This window comes from Neophocaena asiaeorientalis, unplaced genomic scaffold (assembly GCF_003031525.2).
Source record: "Neophocaena asiaeorientalis asiaeorientalis breed wild unplaced genomic scaffold, Neophocaena_asiaeorientalis_V1.1 scaffold21, whole genome shotgun sequence".
Lineage (NCBI taxonomy): Eukaryota > Metazoa > Chordata > Mammalia > Artiodactyla > Phocoenidae > Neophocaena > Neophocaena asiaeorientalis.
The window spans coordinates 1-19,383 of NW_020174053.1; the positions used below are offsets into that span (position 1 = coordinate 1).

Here is a 19,383-nt window from a genome sequence, read left to right on the forward strand (position 1 = left end):
AGAGTAGCTAATCTAATAGGGAAATAGATACACATAACTCAGAGTTTTCTTGGGCCTCACCAGCCTGTGAAAACAACGAGGTCACATGATATTTAACAGTTCAGTCTCCACAACATGCTCACATCCCTCCCGACACCCCCAGCCCCATGTCCTGACAGATATGAGGAAGGCCAATATAACATAAATTCAGCTAATACAACTATGGAGACTAAATAACGAAAAATTAGAGCGGGGAAAGACATCTGAAGGCTGAAGAGAGTTACTAAGATGACCATGGGTGAAATGGCCCACCTGAGGTTTAAGTCAGCTATTTCATTTTCTGAGCTTGAGTCACCAGGGTTCAATGGTAACAGCCTCTAAAGGTCTGTTTGTTTAATTTATTTTAGTTTTATTCTCCCCCAACAAAAAAATCTGGGGTTGTCTGGGGTTTCCATTGCTGACCAAATGGAAAGTATTAACACTCAAAGCAACTGACAATGGAAATCTGTTTAACTTCATGTTACAATGTTTCTGTTATAAGCAATGAGAAAAACCAGTAAAGTCAGTGAGAAGGCAATCTTGCAAAACAAGTTTTAAATAATGCAGCTACCACAGGTCCTCCATTCCTAAAGTTTTTTATTCATAAAATTCTAGCAATATCATTTGGTGGCAAAACTTGAACTGAATAGACATGAGACTGTTTGTAGTCATTATTCATCCCAATTCATAGGAGTAGTCCTGTGTTTCCTGAAGAAACATGCAAGTGCTTGATTACAGGGTGCTCCTCCAGCCACACTAAGGGAAGTATGTAAGATGTGGAATGCATAATCTACCTTTCCAAAGTCTAATACATGCTGAATTCCAGTACCCACGTGACCCCAAGGGTTGCAGATAAAGGGTTGTACACCTATGTGTTGATATCTGCTAGAGGAAACTGAGAGCAAAGAGAAGGGAAGTAATGGCAAATGGGGGAAGCTGGTATGGCTCCAGGGGCCCAATTTTCAGAAGGCCTGGTTAAACATGTGGTCTGTCAAAGGCAGAGAATACTAGATAGAGGACCGTTGTAGACATCTGGAGTCATACAGAGGCTGTGGTGAGTGAGAATATTTGGGAAACCCGAACAAGTCCTCCAGCCAAAGTCAGACTTGCTTATGGGGACCTGTGGCCCAGCTACTCATCACCACCTACAAAGCAGGGTGTTGAGGGCAAGACAGTAAGATCACAAACATTCTAGTGGAAGTTTCTAATCTCCTCCTTTTTATTTTAAGAAATCTGATCATTTAAGTTTGGGGTTTATTTCAACGCTCATTTAATTTTCAGAAAAGGGATTATTTTAAAAAGAAAAAAGAGAGAATAGAAAAATAAAGACTTACTTACTAAAATAGGTCTTAAACTTGGCAGCACATCAGAATCACTTGGGAAGATTTTTAAACTACTGATCCCTGAACCCATCCCAGACACACTGGTAAGGATGTCCTGAAGTGCTTCCAAGGCACATGAAATTTTCAAAGTGACCCAAGGAAATCTTGATGTGTAGACAAGGTTGAGAACTACTGCCTTAGGAATTTTTTTTTAATTTTTAAAAAGAGAAAGACATTTCCCCTATTTCTGTACAAGGAATGAAAGTGCCAAAAGTCCAGAAAAGCCCAAACAGGGTGGCGAGTACACTTTGCAGTTCTTGTTTAATCACATGTACTAACCACACAAAGGAAGTTTCATTTCTGCAAAACCTATCAGTTTCTCTTTCATACTTATTGTTTGCAATCCTAGACGTATAAAACAATTTTCAGCCAATGACTTCATCTTCCCCAACCTTGAGGCCATGGATGTGTCCAACATTTATGTACCATCAAGGATTAAGGGAAGATCTGCTATATGTCAGAAGGAAAAACAGCTTCCCAGAAATTCCCTTTTGTGTTGGATGGAATGTAGCAGAATCAGTGCCTTGACAGGAACCTAACTTCTTTTCTTTCTTCTGATGGCATATGTGCATAATACACTCCACATTCTTTATATGTATTCTTAATCAATCTGGCTTTCTCTCCTTTTTCTCTGAATTACCTCAAAATGAAGAAAATGTTGCAAGTTAGTCTCTCTCTTATCTGCTTAAAAATATGGCTCCAGAATGCTTTCTCTTTGACTGTATCCTGTGTATCCCCATGACTGTTTGGTTTATTTGTGATAGCTGACAATTCCTCCTCTTCACCTGCTGCTTTGTGGAAATGATCAAGCCAAACAGGATTCATATTCTTCATGTGTTAGCCAACCAAACATATTTTCCAAGCTATTATTTATTTTTCTCTCTCCATTTGGACTTTTTCTCCCTTCTCCTCCTTCAAGTCTCTTCCTCAGAGGTTCTGCCTTTATCCTCAATTCAAATTGGGTGACCTGTTACTGTTTCTCAGAACATCATGTGCTTCACTTTTCATAGCACACATCACAATTTAATTAAATGTTTATCTCTATACTTATTTATTTAATGTCTATTTTGTTACTAGATGATAGAATATTTGAGGTCAGGAACCAAGTTTGTTTTGTAGTTTAGTCTGTTGTTTAGTTTGTCATTTGGTTTGATTTGATTTTTGTTTTTATCCTTTGTTTCCCATGTGTGTCTGGGTGTGTGTTTGGGGATTTTCCTGGGTGGGTTTTTGTTAGTTTGTTTGGTTGGTTTTTGGAGGGGAGGGTCCTTTCTTTTTTTTTTTACATCAGTGCCTAACACTGTGTCACATCAGTGCCTAACACTAACACAGGGTGGATGATAAATAAATACTAATTGAATCAATGGATTAAAAGCCCCAAAGATCCAAGTAACCTGGTGTATTGGATATGTTCATCAGAAGGTCACTGGAGACTTTCTGAAAAGGTGTCAGTTAAAGCAGAGATAACTGGAAACCAGAAAGCAGTAGACTGAAGATGGGCTGGGAACCCAGAGAAAGGAGGTGTAGTACACTCACCTTTGCATAGCAAGACTTGCAATTGTCATGTAAAAACAAGTGTCCAAAATGTAAGACTTTAACCAATGAGTCACACCTAACCTAATAAATGAACATTTATTTCAGAGTTGCACATTCCATTTTTATATAATTGTGATTCAGAACAAATACCTTGATGATGCTTTATTTGCTATGGCAAGTGCTTAACTGCAGCTTGTTTTGTTGGCATCTATTTAAATGTCAGTAAAACTCTCTCCCACAGATATTAAATTTTATAGTTAATCATTCATGAAGCCTTCTTTAATCAACTTTTCCTTAAGTATTTCAAATTCTTGTCAGGCCCATTCATTTCCCCTATGATGATCTAAGAATTGGTTTTAGGCGATAAATTGACTATGTTCTCCCAAAGCACATTTTTCTTAAGAGTTTGAAAACATTCATCTTTATTCACCTAAGTTATCATGCAGTGGGACCTGAGCTACAGTAAACACAACATAATGAGCAGCATCTGTTAACCCAATGGCAAGTGATATCAAGCATTTTCAAGTTTCTTGCATTTTTATGATAAGTTATATAATTTGGCCCATATATTCAGTGAATTAGTCAACTAACATGTGCAAGTCCCAACCATGAGTCATATCCGGGAATAGAATTATATACACACTATGATATGTAATATGAAAAGATACATAACACTATGCTTGCCCTCATGGAGTTTATAATCCAAGTGGAAAGACAGACATGCAAGCAAGTAGGAGCAGTAAAGAGTTAAGCAGCTATTATGGAGGCAAGTATAATTGATAGAGGAAAAGATTGGAGTCTGGGATAATAGGGGTGTCAGAATGGCTTCCTGACCTGAGCTGTATCTTGAAAACTGAGTAAATAAGGGGGTTGGAGTGAGAGGAGTAATGGGGAGAAAGGACAGTCCAGACTTGAAAAAGTGGATCAAAGACCCAGGAATGTGAAACAGCATGACATCTTGGACATGCTGGTCATTAGGCGTCTTGCAAGTCACTGGGTACAGAGTGGGGTTCAGTAAGAAATGAGATGGGAGAGGCAAGGAGAGACCAGGTTTTGTGGTGTTTTGTGTGCTGTGCTGAGCAGTTTGGATTATATTCTCTTGGCAATGTGGCATCTCTGGAATGTTTCAAGTAGGGAATGACTTGGTGAGACAGGTGTTTGAGGAGCTCACTTTGGCAGCTGTTTAGAGATTGAATTAGAAAGTTTGAGATCTGGAGATGTTTTATTAATTAATTCAAACATTTTAAAAGTAATTTTTAAGTACCAGATACTGTCTACCTCTAGGAATATGGGAATGAACCAAAGAGACAAGATCTCTGGTCTCACAGAGCATCCTAGCAGAGGCAGATAGATAATTACTAAACAAGTAAAGAGACAAACAAGAAAAACAGAAGATAACGTTAAGCACTGTGCAAAAATGAAAACAGGGTGACATAAGAGAGACTGGCCAATGGCTACTTGAAATTGCATGGAAAGAAAGACCTCTCTGAGCAGAATCTGAATGACAAGAAAAATCAGTCATTCTATGATTGGGCAGTAAGCATTCCAGGCTAAGGGACAGCTGGTGCTAAGAAGACAAAAGTTTAGCCAGCTCAAGAAATGGAAACAAGGCCAGTGAACAGTGTTAAAATGGTGAGGGGTAAGCAGTTAAGTTTAATAGGTAGACCCAGACTAGAATTCAAAGGCCATGTGACCTGAGGCAACATATTTGGGTTTTATTTTAAGTGCCATAGAAAGTCACTGCATGGTTTTAGGCAGGCAAGTGACATGGTCTGGTGTATATTTTTAGATGATCATGGGTTTCTTTGTGGAAGGTGGACAGGAGCAGAAGTAGAAAGAAGTTGGCAAGCTATTGCAGTCGTCCTCATGAAAGGGATCAGGTGGACTAGGGTGATGGCAGTAGAGATGGAGAGAAGAAGAGGGAACTGGGACGTGTGTGTAGAGTTAAAAAGGACTTGATGGTAGATTAAATGTGGGGAACAAGAGGAAAAGTGGAATCAAAGAACACTGCTGAATGTTTGGCATGTGCAATGTGTGGTTGTTGGAAATATTTGTTGAGAAAGGAGCATATTGGAGAGAGGAAAATGGGAATTTCTATGGGACCATGTTAAATGTGAGATAACTATTGAATCCAAGAGGAGATGTCAAGTTGACAAATGAGTGTACATGTCTGGAGCTCCAAGGAGAGGTCAGAGCTGTAGATAAAGATTTGAAAGTCACCCCTGTGTAGTGTTTTGAAAGCCCTGGGACTGGGTGGGACACCAAGGAGATGGTGTAATGGGAGGAGAGGAGGATACCCAAAAACCAGCTCTGGATGCTGAGAAGAAGATGTAAATATGGTTTTAAAAAGGTACTGTGGCATCACAGAAGCCAAGAAAATAATGAATGGCTTTAGAATATGATAATAAGTTTTAAAAAAAGTATGATATTATCATTATAATAGGCAGAGCTTCTTTTGCAGCTACTTAGCTTGTCCATGTCTCTCTTATTCAGCTCTGAATATGTAGTGATGTAAGAGTGTCTGACACAGAGTAGTAATAAAATAAATCTTGCAAGGGACCTGGGTTGGAGTTTATATAGATGTGGGAAACTTCAAAATTGAGGTCATGGGAGTGGGTGAGTGAGACTACCCAAGATGGGTGTAGAATGGGATAAAAGCCAAGGGCAGAAAGAACCCAACAAATAATAACATTTAGAGAATGTTTAGCCGTGGAACATTTAGCAACACTTAACAGTAGAAACAAAGAAGGAGCATTCAGTAAGACAGGAGTGGAGCCAGGAGAGTGTTATTACTGTTGTGGGGGGTGGGGGTGGATTGGCGGGGGAGGAGTGGGAATGTGAAAAGCTACCAAAAAATAGAGTCTGCTAGCAGACTTTGGAGAAAAGTAAACAAAGAGGACCTTGGTTTTAGTGGGTGAGGAAGAGGTAAGAAAGCCAGGAAAGTAAGTTTGAACTATTACTTCAGGATATGGGAGTTATTGCTTAATGAGTATAGAATTTCAGTTTTGCCAGATGAAAAGACTTCTGTGAATATACTTAACACTACTGAGCTGTACATTCAAAAGTGGTTAAGATGGTAAGTTTTATGTTATGTGTATTTTACCACAATGTAAAAAAAGAAATTTTTTTCAAACCTAGATGAACAGTAAAAGTAGAACAATCACGAGATTGATGAAAAGAGACCATCTTCCTCTGAAGCTGGAGAAAAGGAGGTGAACCTGATGCTGATGAGGAGTTAGGAGACATCAGCACAGAAAACAAAGAGAAGAGTGTACATTAACCTGACTTTTCTAAAATATAAGGTGTGGTTGTCAGTGAGAATGGGAGGGCAGGCAGGAGTGACTCCCACCTCAGTGATCCTTGACGTCTGAGGAAGATAGCTTAGTGAGATCATTTCAGAGGAACCAAACCTTGTTTTTGCCTGTTCCTCTCCTGCTAGACAGTTTTTCCCCAAAGTGTATTACTTGTCATTATAGTCAGTCAATGAGATTAATACACAGATAAATACAAAATCTTGTATTTGAGTGTATTCGGATTTATATCAAACTTAGCATCCATATTATTTCTTTTGTTCTGGTTGTACAGAAGCAATAAGATCATGACTTCCACAGACCAGTAGTTTTGAAAATGTATTTATTTGTTGACAGCTCACCTTGCAATCTTAGGACAGTCTAAAATTAAACAAATCTAGAGGCTTAAAAGAGGAATAGTGGTAATTTTTATTTTAAATATGAATTACAATATCTAAGAGTTGCTTACATTTATTTCATAATGTCAGAAAAGAAGCACTCATGATATACAAAAAACACCAAAAATACCTACAGTGAAATATCACAACACAATGTTACTCTTTCCCACCTGATTATTAATGCCAGTGAGAGTAGAAACAGAGCAGATGTGCCTGAACCTTGCCTGGCATTTAATTTATCCCAGTGCACATGTGCAGGAATATTTTATTTGCTTGCAAAATTTTATTTGTATCTATATAGACAGGCTTGAATTTTAAAAAGAGCGGTGTATAGGTACAACTTTTTATTGTGGAAATGTTTATAAGCAAATTTTTGTTTTATTCATAAATATTTCAGTATGTATTTCTAAAAGCTAGGAACTTATTTTTTTAAACATAACAATACCATGATCACATCTTAAAAAGTTAATAACTCCTTAATATCATCAAATGTCTACTCATCATTTCAACTTCCCAATATATTTCCCAGTCATTCAAATAAGGACCCCAATAAGCTCCATATATTGCAATTAGTTGATGCGTCCTCTAAGTCTCTTTCAATCTATAGGTTCCCTTTTCATCTTTCATTTTTTCCCCAGCCTCTTCCTTTTACATTGAAATTGAATAATAAATGGGCCAGGAACTATGCTAGACACTTAATGGATATCATCATATTTATTCATCACCAGAACCCTTTACAAGTAGATATTATAATTACCTAGATACAAGATCAGGAAATGAAGGTTTAGAAAAATGAATACACTAGCAGTGACAGAGTTTACATCTGCAGACCTCCTTGACTCCAAAGCCTATGTTCTTTCTATCGATGGCCTCCCAAGTCACCATGTACTTGGGTCTCCAAAGCTCAAGACGACCTCTGTTTTCTTTTGAAATGCTATCCAAGCAAATTTGAGCCCAGGCATCCCAGAAATCTGGGTTTCTGTAATGAATGAAGGAATGAGCATCAAACCTTCTAACCACTTAGATATTTCCAATTAATTCCCACAAAAACAACAGAAATTACTGAAATATCAGCTGAACAATCATCCCCCCATCTCCAACTCCTGGTATCAGCTTTTAGCCTTTCAGAGGTCAGAAGGAGATGAAGAAGTTGTTGAGAGTGACCAGAGAGTGCCATAAGGAGAGAGAGATTCAAAATGGCATCTGTCATACTTGCCTCCTTGACCTCAAGCTTTGCAGAGTTGGTAACTACTGAATGATGACTCTAAACATAATGAAAGTCAGGCAGACTCCGTTTTTCTTAAAAAAAAAAACAGTGCCTTAAAACCTTGTAATAAAACAAGTTTAAAGTAGTTTCAGTCTCTCAGAGAGGTAATATTTTGATCAGGGATTGCATTCTTGACCAAAAAACCATCTCAAAAAAAAACAAGACATATCCAACAATAAGTTAAAAAAAAAAACCCTACAATTTTTGCAATTATTTAAAATAATAAAATAATATTCCAAGTGCTATAAATGAACATAAATTTACCTTATATACTGATGTTTAAAGCAGTCCCAATTTACTATAATTGCACATAGAGCTTACAAATGATATGATTCTACTGAATCTCCATATTTACTATTGTTAAACTTGTATTCAGTCTCCCAGACTTGGGTCTATCATTTTCATGTTACTTTTTCGGATATATGGTGAATGCCAACTTTATGCCTAAGTAAAAGTTTATTTTATTCCTGTAGTCATTCAATAAACATTTAATGAGCCAATCTTAGGTGACAGGTCCAGTGTTAGATGCTAGATACTAGAGAGCTAATGACTAATAAGACAAGGTTACTGTCAGTAAGTAGCTCAGCCCCATAGAGAACCGACATGTAAAGGAACAAAGATGATATAATGCAATGAGAACTGGGTGTATAATGTGCTACAAGGATGCATGAAAGGGAATAGCTAATGCTGCCCAGAGTCTAGGAGGCTTTCACAGAGGAGAGCATCTATGAACTGACTGTTGAAGGATGACAATGATGATGGTGAAAATGGTGGTTCTGGTGGTAGTAGTTCTGGTGGTGCTGCTGGTGGTGGTGATAGCAGCTATCGTTACTGAGCACTAACTAAAGGCTTATAACTGTGCCATGTTTATATAATATCTCACTAAATCTTCACACTAGTCCATCGAGATCAGCTTTACCCACATTTTACAAAGGAAATAGCTGAGATCTAGGAAGTTAAGAATTGTACCTAATCACACAAGAGACAGGTGAAATCAAAACCACCTACCAAGACTTTTGGTTAAACCAACCCCTCCAGTTGCAACAATAGCTTCTTATGCTAATACTCTCAGCCTCTCTGCCCAGGAGTTTGTCAGGTGAACGAGTAGAGGAAGGACATCCCAGGCAGAGGGGTGGGTGTCTACAAAGGCTTTGAAGTGAGGGGCAGCAGTCCACACTCACAGAAAGCAGGTCCTGGTAGAGAGTAGAAAATGATTACAGTCTCTGCTAGAAGCTTTTCACTAAACATTCAAAAAAAGATCATTTGAGTAAAAGTGTTGAGAGTGGAATTGGAGTGGATGAGCAATAGAGTTTATTTACAGTGAAGCTGAAAACGTAATATATTACCTTTCCATCTTCTCAACTGCAAGCTGCTTTCAGGCAGAAATTGACAACCAGGTTATATAGTTTATTAATTGCATGATGTATTCATTCATTTGACAAATATTACTTGGATGCCTCTATATCTAGGCAGACACTGTGCTGGGCACTGCAGAGAAGGAGGTAAAGAAGACACAAAGCCTCCTCAACAAGGGCATCACCTTGGAGGAGGAGGCTGGCATCTCGGCAAGCAGACAGCAAGCACGAGGGACCCGTGTGACCGTGTCCTCACTTCCCTCAAATGATTCTCGGTTGGGCACAGTGGTGTTGCTGCCCACAGTGACTTCAGCCGGATGCACAAAATGCACCATGCTTTGAATTTAGAAGCTCCTAAATTAAGAATTAGATTCACAGAGAGATTGAATAATCAGAATAACAGCAGACAAGAGCCAGCGGGAGATGATTTTTCAGAATCTAATAGTCTTTGTCTTTCATGAAGCCTCAGACAATTGTACTATCATGCCACAGTTGGAATACTTCAACTTTATGTCCACCAGGAATCTACTTCTGCATGATATTACAGATAATACTGAAAAAGAAATGTTTGTTTTGGAAAAAATAAAAGGAAAAAGAGAATTAAACTTTGTAATTATTTGCGTTTAAAGGTTTCCAATGTTTAATTTTCTTAAGGCAAAAGCTACCTGACAGGGTCTTGATTTCTAAGTGGAATAACTAGAGGATTAAACAATTGTTAACAATGTAATATTTAGTTAAAGTAGATTAATAGATAATGTGATAGAAACAATAGAAAATGAATGAACATCAAGGATGCTAAAAGGCAGATGACCACAGTGAAGATCAGGGGACAGCTGGCCTAATGCTCTATAGTGGTGCTTTAAATGGAAGATAGAAACTGTGGTCTCTCCCAGTGAAACACCATGAGCATATTCAGAGGCAAGATTAATATATATGAAGGTGGAGGACGTGAGCAGCGTGCTATGAGAAATGGAACCAAATATTCCCTAGGTCTTAAAATTCAGTGATTGCCCCCTCCTAGCCACCTCCTTCTGTCTGAAGTCATGGTAAATGGCATTCTCAGAGTGCATACTGTGAAGTTTCGAGTATCAAGTGGGTCTGCATTGATGTAAACATAAGTCTAAGAATGGAGGTTCCTCTCCATAGTGGTTCATAAGAACACATGACTCTTACAAAGATTTGACAATGTGGACTTAGCAGGGGAAAAAAAGAAGAGTGGGGAATTAGAGTAAATCTCTGTGGTTTAGAGCTTATGCTTTGATTCACATTTGTAATTAAACAGCCTTTGACCCATTCAAATGCATCACTCCAGGAAAGTCCTCTTCTCTGTCCTATATCATCGTTTTTTCCTTGTCTATTTGTTGGATCATTTCCAACACATGTAAACATGTTTTTTCTTTTTCATCTTATAAAAATGTCCTCTCTGGACTGTACTTCCCCCTTCAGCTGCTGCCCATTTCTCTGTTCTCCTTTTTAGCAAAACTTCTTGAAAGATTTGTCTATTCACTACTCATTATTTATTCCTCCAATTTTGTTACCACACTCTAATTAGGCTTTTCCACCACTACTCCCCAAAAGCTCATTAATGAACTCCATGTTGCTGAATACAACGGTCAATGCTCAGTCATCCCTCTTGGCATTATCAGCAACATCTGATACAATTGATAGCATTCAATTTCTTGGAAATACTTCCTTCACTTGGAATCCATGGACACACATTGGCTGCCTCCCTTACTGGTTTATCCTCTTCTCCAAGCCCAGTGCTTGGTTCTTGAACCTCTCTCTTTTCTCCACACTCTCACTTAAGACCTCATGGTGTTAAGTACCATCTCTATGTTAATGACTGCCAGATTTATACTTCCATGCTGGACCTCTCCTCTGAAACCTTTTCTTATCCATCCAACCATCTACTCAGCAACTCTATTTGGATGTCTAAAAAATATCTCAAAATTAATATGTCCCAAACCAAACTCATGATCTCCTTGCCACCATCAAATTTGGATCACCCATAATCTTTCCCATCTCAGTAAATAGCATCCATCCTTCCACTTGTTCAAGCCCAAAATCTCAGAATTTGTGTCTAATTTCCTTAAAGTAAGAGTTTTTATTTTCTTTCCCCAAGAGAGGTCCTACTAAAATGTCACAGATCCCTTTGAAGAAGGACCCAGTGCCACAAGTACCACAAATCTTCCTTTCAGTCTTCCCCAAAGGGAATGTGGTAATTTACCAGGGTGACTGTGCACCATGGAAATGGAAATACCCAAACTTTTCTGGGATTACTGAAGACTGGCTCTGAGTTGATACTCATTCCTAAGAACCCAAAATGCTACTGTGGCCTACAAGACCAAATGGGGACCTATGGAAGTCAGGTGATAAATGTAATTTTGGCCTAAGTCTTTCATGGACCCAGTGGATGCAGAGACCCATTCTGTGATTATTTCCCTAGTGGCTTAAGGTCCAGTTGGAATTGACATTCTCAGGAACTGTCAGAATCCCCACAAGAAGGGCAGAATAATGATGGTTAAGATTATAGACTCTGGAGCTAGCCTCCCTGGGTTCAAATCCAATATATGTCACTAGCTGTGTGGCCTTGGGCAAATTACTTTATTAACTCCTTTGTGCTTCTGTTTCCTAATCTTAAAAATGAGATAATAATATCCCTTAAGGGTGGTATGAGGATTAAATGAGTTAGTATTTGTCAAATGCCTATACATAGTAAGTGCTACATAAATGTTGCTTAAATAAATAAATTCCTTAATCCCTTTCTTTACTTCACACTGCCCTTCAAATCAGTCAGGAACTCCTTTTGGCTTTACCTGCAAGTCATATTTTAAGTCTGACTGTTTTACACTACACTCCCTCCTCCCAGCCCCGACTGCCACCACCACAGAGCCAGCCACAACCAACTCTTACTGCATTATTGCAGTAACCTCTTAACTGATCAGGCCCTCCATTACCTCCCTAACCCCATCTCTTCATAGTCTCCATATTCATCCTACTGCACTCCCCCCACACCAGCTGCTCCCCAAGGACTCCAGACTTGCTCTCACTTTAGTGCCTTTGCACTGGCTGTCTCCTTGGTCTCGGATGCTCTCACTCTGGTTATCCTCATGTGTCAACACTCTGACGTTTTTCGCAACTGTCAACTTCCTAATAAAGCCCACACTGATCATTCCTATTTAAACATTATTATGCCCCCATACATATTCCCAATACATCCATACACACTCCTTATCCTGCTCTATTTTAATAGCACTCATCACTTTCTAAAATGTACAGAATTTACTGTATTTACTAGATCCCACAGAAGATCCTGAAAAGGTCTCAAGTGATTGAAGATCCACTAGATAGAAGGCACATGAATCCCCAAGTCACTGCTTAGAGCAGAGTTGTCCAGGAGAACCTCCTGAGCAGCAACATACGCACTGAGCTTTCCATGAGCAAGGGCTGACTGCTTGCCAGAAGGTCCATCACCAGTTCGATGGAGCACAGATTACTGCCTGTACCTGGCCTTACCATCATTCAAGAGCCTCCTTAACTGCCCAACTAATATCCCAGGGGTGAATGGAGTCCTGCATAGGAAAAAGAAAATAACAATAGCACCTACAGCACCCAACAACCAGAGAGAGGAAAACAAGCAGAATGCCTAAAACTGGCAGCTCCTTATATACCAGAAATGCTGGAGAAGAAAAATGATAGCTTTAATCTTTGAATGAGATTTAAAAAATGATAATAACAATGGTGCTCAAAGAAATTCACTTCTAATATATGAAGAGGAAAAAAAAAACAGACTCTGGAATTCAAAGAGTTTTTTCTTGTTTTGTTTTCTTTTTTAATTTTACAAATTCCACAGATGGAATAGAAGGAGCTTCTATTTTCTGTTAGAGATTGAATTTGGACCTGTATGATCAAGCAAAACATATCTCAACACAGAAAGTAAAAACACAAAGAGATGGAAATCATAAGAGAAATGTTTAAAAAGGGCTTGGAGGACAGATGCATAAACCCAACATGTGAATAATGAAATTTCCAAGGGAGGGAAAGGGAACAGATGTAGGAATGCATTAATTAAGGAAATAACAGAAGAAAATTTCCCTTTTTTGAAGAAAGACTCAAGTCTACAAATTTAAAGTGTTCATTGAGTTCCAGGCATAATTGATGAGGAGAAAAATTTTTTAAAACCCAGTTGGGCATATCCAGGCAGAATTCCTAAATTCAAGCATAAAGAAAATGTATAGGCTGTCACACATAAAAACTGTGTTACATACAAAGGAAAGGGCCAACACAAATAGGACTAAGGCACTAGACAGAAGAATTACCCCCATAGAGCACTGAGGGAGGAGGATGCCAACCCCAAATCCTATCCCCACTGAGAAAGCCAGCTGTCGGGGTGAGAGAGGGAGTGGCAAATATGCGGGAATCCAGGACTTACATCACGCACATATTCCATCTAAGGTAATGCTTCAGGAAGCACGCCAAGACAACAAGATAATCAAAACAGAGTCCCCAGTAGGGCACAAAGAGGTGAGGAAATAGCATGAACATAAGTCTCTGTCTCTCTGCATATGTGTGTGTGTACAGTTTTCCACTTAGATATACTTAATTTTCCACTTAAACCTAAATTGAAAATGGTAGGATGTCTGGGAATTTGTAATATAAGTGCTAAACAATGATCATATAAAGAGAAGAAAGAACCTACAGAGGAAAGCCTAAAAAAGTCTAAAAGTATTAAATGATCTCATAAATCCTTGGGAAGGGAGGAAGGAGCAAGTAGAGAAGGGAAGTGGAAGTTTTCTTAAGGTTTCACCTGAGAAACAAGTAGGGAAATGAAAACATTATAAAGGTGAAAGAGGACAGAGTGAAAATAAAACACTTCCATGGAGAGATATGATCGGTACCTTATTTTCATATTGATAGCAGAGAAAGAAGTGGTTCAATAGAAATAAACAAAATGGGAGAGTAATACCTAGAAGAGTGGGGAAATGTGATAGAACCTCTAAATTTAATAAGGAAAAGATAGACAATTAATAGTACTTTGATCAACCCACCAAAACTAAGGGGTGGGGGAAGGAAAAACAACATAATATAAATAATATGCATGAGGTAAAATGAAAGAAATAAAATCAAAAATATCTGTTTTCAGTTAAATGTGAATGGATTGGATTCATCTTTCAAAGACAAAGACTGTCAGATTGGATTTTTTAAAAAGTAGATGTGTCTATTTTCAAAACACACTGGAAACAAACGTTTTTTTTAATGTTGGAAAGAAAGAAGTAGGCAAACAGATATCAGGAAAATACAATTTTTTTAGAAAAGGAAAGGAGGAAAAGCAGCATACAATTATAATTAGCAAAGCAGCATTTAAGATTAAAAGCATTAATCAGGGCAAGAGGAAGGTTATAAAACATAAAGGCACCATTTATTAAAAGGATGTAACAGTCACAAATCTGTAGGTACCAAATATCTAAAAAGCTAAATATATGAGGCAAACACCACTAGAAATCTTCTTTAAAAATGATACATAAACCTTAACTTTATACTAGGTTATTTTAATAATTACTTTTATTATATCACTTTTATATTTTTGTTCCTGTGTTTAGTGTAGGTGGCCATGTTTATGCTTTGGTAGATCCCCTCAGGTGCAGTTATTCTTAGAGGAAGGGTGCCTGTAGGTATTGTTTACTTATAAAGATTCCAACAAGGGTCTTGTTTTGAAAGCTGGTGATCCCCTTACCACACTGTACACTCTCCCTTAGGCCAAAGTGAACCCAGCAAGAAGCATCACAGGGCCCATCAGGGAGAGAGCAGAATGGAGGACCCCTGGGGCCCCTCTGAGGATATGTTCCATCCCTACTGGTGCAGCACGGCCTCAGGCCATCCTTCCACCCTGGTCCTCCACCAGGACCATCTGAGCCTCACACTGCATCCTCACCCCTAATGCGTTACCCCAGTGGGGTAAAAGGGGATCTCTCTGAAAGGAGACCAGAGTCCTCTTTGTCCTCTGCTAGCCACTCCCTAGATTCAATCCTGACACTTGGAAAACATTCATCCCTCTTCAGTTTCAACAACAAAAGAGTTTTGAGTACACAGTATGTATAAGACCCTGTTCTGGGCTTCTTTATTTAGGACACTTTTTTCCCCAAGATTTCCCTCAGGTCTGGTGAGTGAGCCAGAGTTCTAGGACTCATGTGGCTTCCAAATGCTCCACATTTTGGGGTTGTCTGGCAATGGTCCATAGGCAGTTCTGACCCATGACTTAATTTCCATCAGGCTGAGGAAAAATTATTGTATTAAGATTAATACAGGGACTTCCCTGGTGGCACAGCGGTTAAGAATCCTCCTGTCAACGCAGAGGACACAGGTTCGATCCCTGGTCTGGGAAGATCCCACATGTCACGGAGCAACTAAGCCCATGCACCACAACTACTGAGCCTGTGCTCTAGAGCCCGTGAGCCACAACTACTGAGCCTGTGCTCTAGAGCTCATGAACCACAACTACTGAAGTGCCTAGAGCCCATGCTCCACAACAAGAGAAGCCACCACAATGAGAATCCCCTGCCCTGCAACAAAGAGTAGCCCCCACTCGCTGCAACTAGAGAAAGCCCCTGCACAGCAATGAAGACCCAACGCAGCCAAAAATAAATTAATTAATCTTAAAAAAGATTAATACAATAAAGTGAGTTTTTAGTGAAGCTAAATCTATTCCATTTATACAATAAAGTGAGTTTTTAGTGAAGCTAAATCTATTCCATTTAGACAATTTTTCTTTTTCCTGATACTATGTCCTTCCTCTTTATAGCTTAGTCTTTCTCTTATGAAATGATAGCAGATGGCAGAGTTTTTTTTAATATTCTTACTTGAAAAATGAAACGTTGATGACCCTATGAACCCCCCCCACAAATAATTTAATGTATGATGAATGTAAGATGTATAACTCTGTGAATTCAAATGTGTGGGGACCTCTGTTCTCTATGGCTTCCTCTCTGTACTTTGTGTGGGTGTGGGTGTGTGGCCACGCTGCAGGGCATGCGGGATCTTAGTTCCCCAAACAGGGATCGACCCTGTGCCCTTTGCAGTGGAAGCACAGAGTCTTAACCACAGGACCTCCAGGGAAGCCTCCCCACCCCCATACTACTAAGAACTATCCATGCTGAAAGTATACATTTCTGCCATCACCTCTCACTCTACAAATACATCTTGACCAGCAATGGAAATGGTCCAGTCATTCAAGGAACCAGATTTCACCTGGAGGGATGGGGACTGCATAATACAGAATCCAGTCCTGGGAGGCTGGAAGAGCACACTGCAGTGCCAAGCATTGCTGAACCTGATGGATCTGTCCCCACATTGCCAACTGATGTCATAAGTTTGGTCCCGCACACATTCTACTGGGTAAACTCATCATAATCCAATGTCATTATAAAAGAAAACTTCTCAGATACACTCATAGCAATCATCACAAATATGATAAAGTTGCCCTGAATCTGTCTTTAAAATTCAAAAGAAAAAACAGTGAAAATTGAAGGTCATAATTTTACCGATCAAACCAAAGACAGAGAAGTGTTGTCTTCATTTACATCATGCTCTTACCTTCCAAAATTTCAAAATGATTCCTGATGTTCTCTCCATTATTCAGTGATTAAAATTTTAGGAAGTTTACTTTTAACCCAGGTTGAATTTGGCAGTTTGGCTCATTTGACATGGTGCTTCACTTCTTTCCTGCACAGGAGACAGCATAGTATAGGGAACTTTGGTCTGTCTGACAGCAAGTATCTGAGTTTGAATCTTGACTGAAAATTTTTTATTAGCTATATTACTTTCAGCAAGCTTTTAACATCTCTAAGCCTCAGTTTTATCATTTGTAAAATAGGTATTATAAGACAAACAGCATAGTTGTAACACAGTTGGTATAAAGTATTCGAGAAATGCTAGTAGTATTTTTTAATATAATTAGACCCAAATTTTACTTTCAAATAAACTTACACAAGATAACTTTTTTTCTGTTTGTATTATTTTTCAAAAAGCAACTGGGAGGAAGAGTTTAAATTTGCTTCTCAAGTTCGTAAAGAATTACACAGATGAACCTGGAGTGAAAAGGGTCTTGGACCAAATGTTTTGCCTGCTCGTAATGCCACATATCCACAAATAAGAACTACAAGTGGTCTCAGCTTTAATTTCACACCACTGTCTCTTTAACCAAGCAGCGTCCTCAGAACTGTGCTTCAGTGCTGAATCATTACTGACTCAGAGGTTTATAAATACTGCTACATGAATCACTTGGAGTTTTCTTTAGTGGTCCCCTACTTCCCTCTCAAAGATTCAATTAAACCTGACCCCGCAAAGGGAGTGATATCTGACTTCCCACATTAGTGGGGCTGGTAAGTCTCTATGACGTACATGATGCATTTATAAGAAGGAACATTCTAAAATTAAGCTTAATGTATTCTCATTCAATTCACTAAATAACTGATGTAACTTGAAGACAGTAAGCTACCCTCATCAGTTTTCTGTAACAGCTTACTAAATGTCAGAAAGAAATAGAAATGTTCTAAATGAGGACCCCACTCCTAATTCCTTATAAAATAATTTAGAATGCATACATTTTATAGAAAAAAGTTTTAAAATGATGTAAATATAATAACATTAAAAATCTAAATTTCATTTGGTAGGAATGGTTAAAAGATAACACTCAGAAAGACAGCTAAGGTGCCGTGTTGAAAGCAGCTGAAATGTTACTACTGGTACATGAAATCATTTCAGTAAGGAATTTACTTCAGAAATAGGGGCGAAGAATTATAGAATAATGCACAAGTCAACACTGTTAGAGCTAACACATCATCTATGCTAACAATGATGTACAGCAGCAAAGATAATCCAAAAATCTTTTACATTTGCTTTTGTATTATATTATTATTTGCAGTAGATATACCTTCCCAATTGTATTTCAGATTTGTTTCCCTTTTTGGGTATTAATTACCTGATGGATGGGGGAACATACCCAATAGCAATCTCAAGGGCACGGGGAAGCCAGGGAGATAAAATTTTGCCAGAGATCATCTACAAAACAAATTGTGTCTGTAAATGAGTAGGAGGTGTGGCCTGGAACCCTGAGAGTATGGAGGGGAGTGAGGCCAAGCACTTTATTGATGGTTCTGCCATCCATCAGCCCCAACAAGTGGCCCAGGGAGAAGCGTGGCTGCAAACATGCCTACTCACTGCAATCTCTCTCCTTTCCCTCAGGCACACAACTAACCTCTTCAGAGCTATCATGGTTAGAGCATTGTGGAGGACCAGCCTCCTCAGAAAGGACCACCTGAGTTCTGGATGAGAGCCTCCTGGGTTTCTTTGGGGCCAGAGAAATCCTGAAAATACACATCACCCATATATGTTTTGAGACATGCTTTAGATGTTTATTTTTAGAAGCCCTGCAACTACTTGAAAAATTGAATGTATTGCAGAATAGAGTTATGGCCAATGGTGGCAGAATCTACATGAAGTCTCTGCTTCATGGTCTTCTGGGAAAAACCCTTCAACTGTTGGCTATACTGTTCAGTATAACTGTGTAGCTCATTGTGTTTTTGAACATGTTGGTGGTGATGTCATGTATTCTGGACTATCAATGGAGCCTACAATTCAAAATTCAGATGTTAAAATATTTGCAAATTTGCAGATAATCTTAATTGACATTTTTATAACATCCAAAAAGGTGACACTGTGATTGCAAAAAGCCCAAGTGATCCAAAATCAAATATGTGTAAAAGAGTAATTGGTTTGAAAGGAGACAAAATCCTCAGCAATAGTCCATCAGGTTTCTTTAAAAGCTATAATTATGTGCCAATGGATCATGTTTGGTTAGAAGGTGCTAATCTACACAATTCTACAGATTGCAAGTACTTTGGACCTATTCCATGTAGACTAATAAGAGGATGTGTCTTCTTTAAGATTTGGCCTCTGAGTGATTTGGATTTCTACCTGAAGGCCGTAATGGACACAGATTTTACAATGATTAGCAAGCATTTATTCTTTGACTTGCTTATTGTCTCCTGTTCAAGTGAATTTATTATTGTCACTGAAATCATATACTTACCAATAAAACACTATTCAAAAAAATAAAAACCAAGTACTCCCAAATTGGGGGGG

General features: G+C 38.7%; 1 pseudogene; it reads left to right on the forward strand.

Moving 5' to 3' along the window:
- The first annotated feature begins 18,710 nt into the window (after positions 1-18,710).
- On the forward strand, positions 18,711-19,253 carry LOC112405721 (mitochondrial inner membrane protease subunit 1 pseudogene; annotated as a pseudogene).
- The last annotated feature ends 130 nt before the right edge of the window (positions 19,254-19,383 follow it).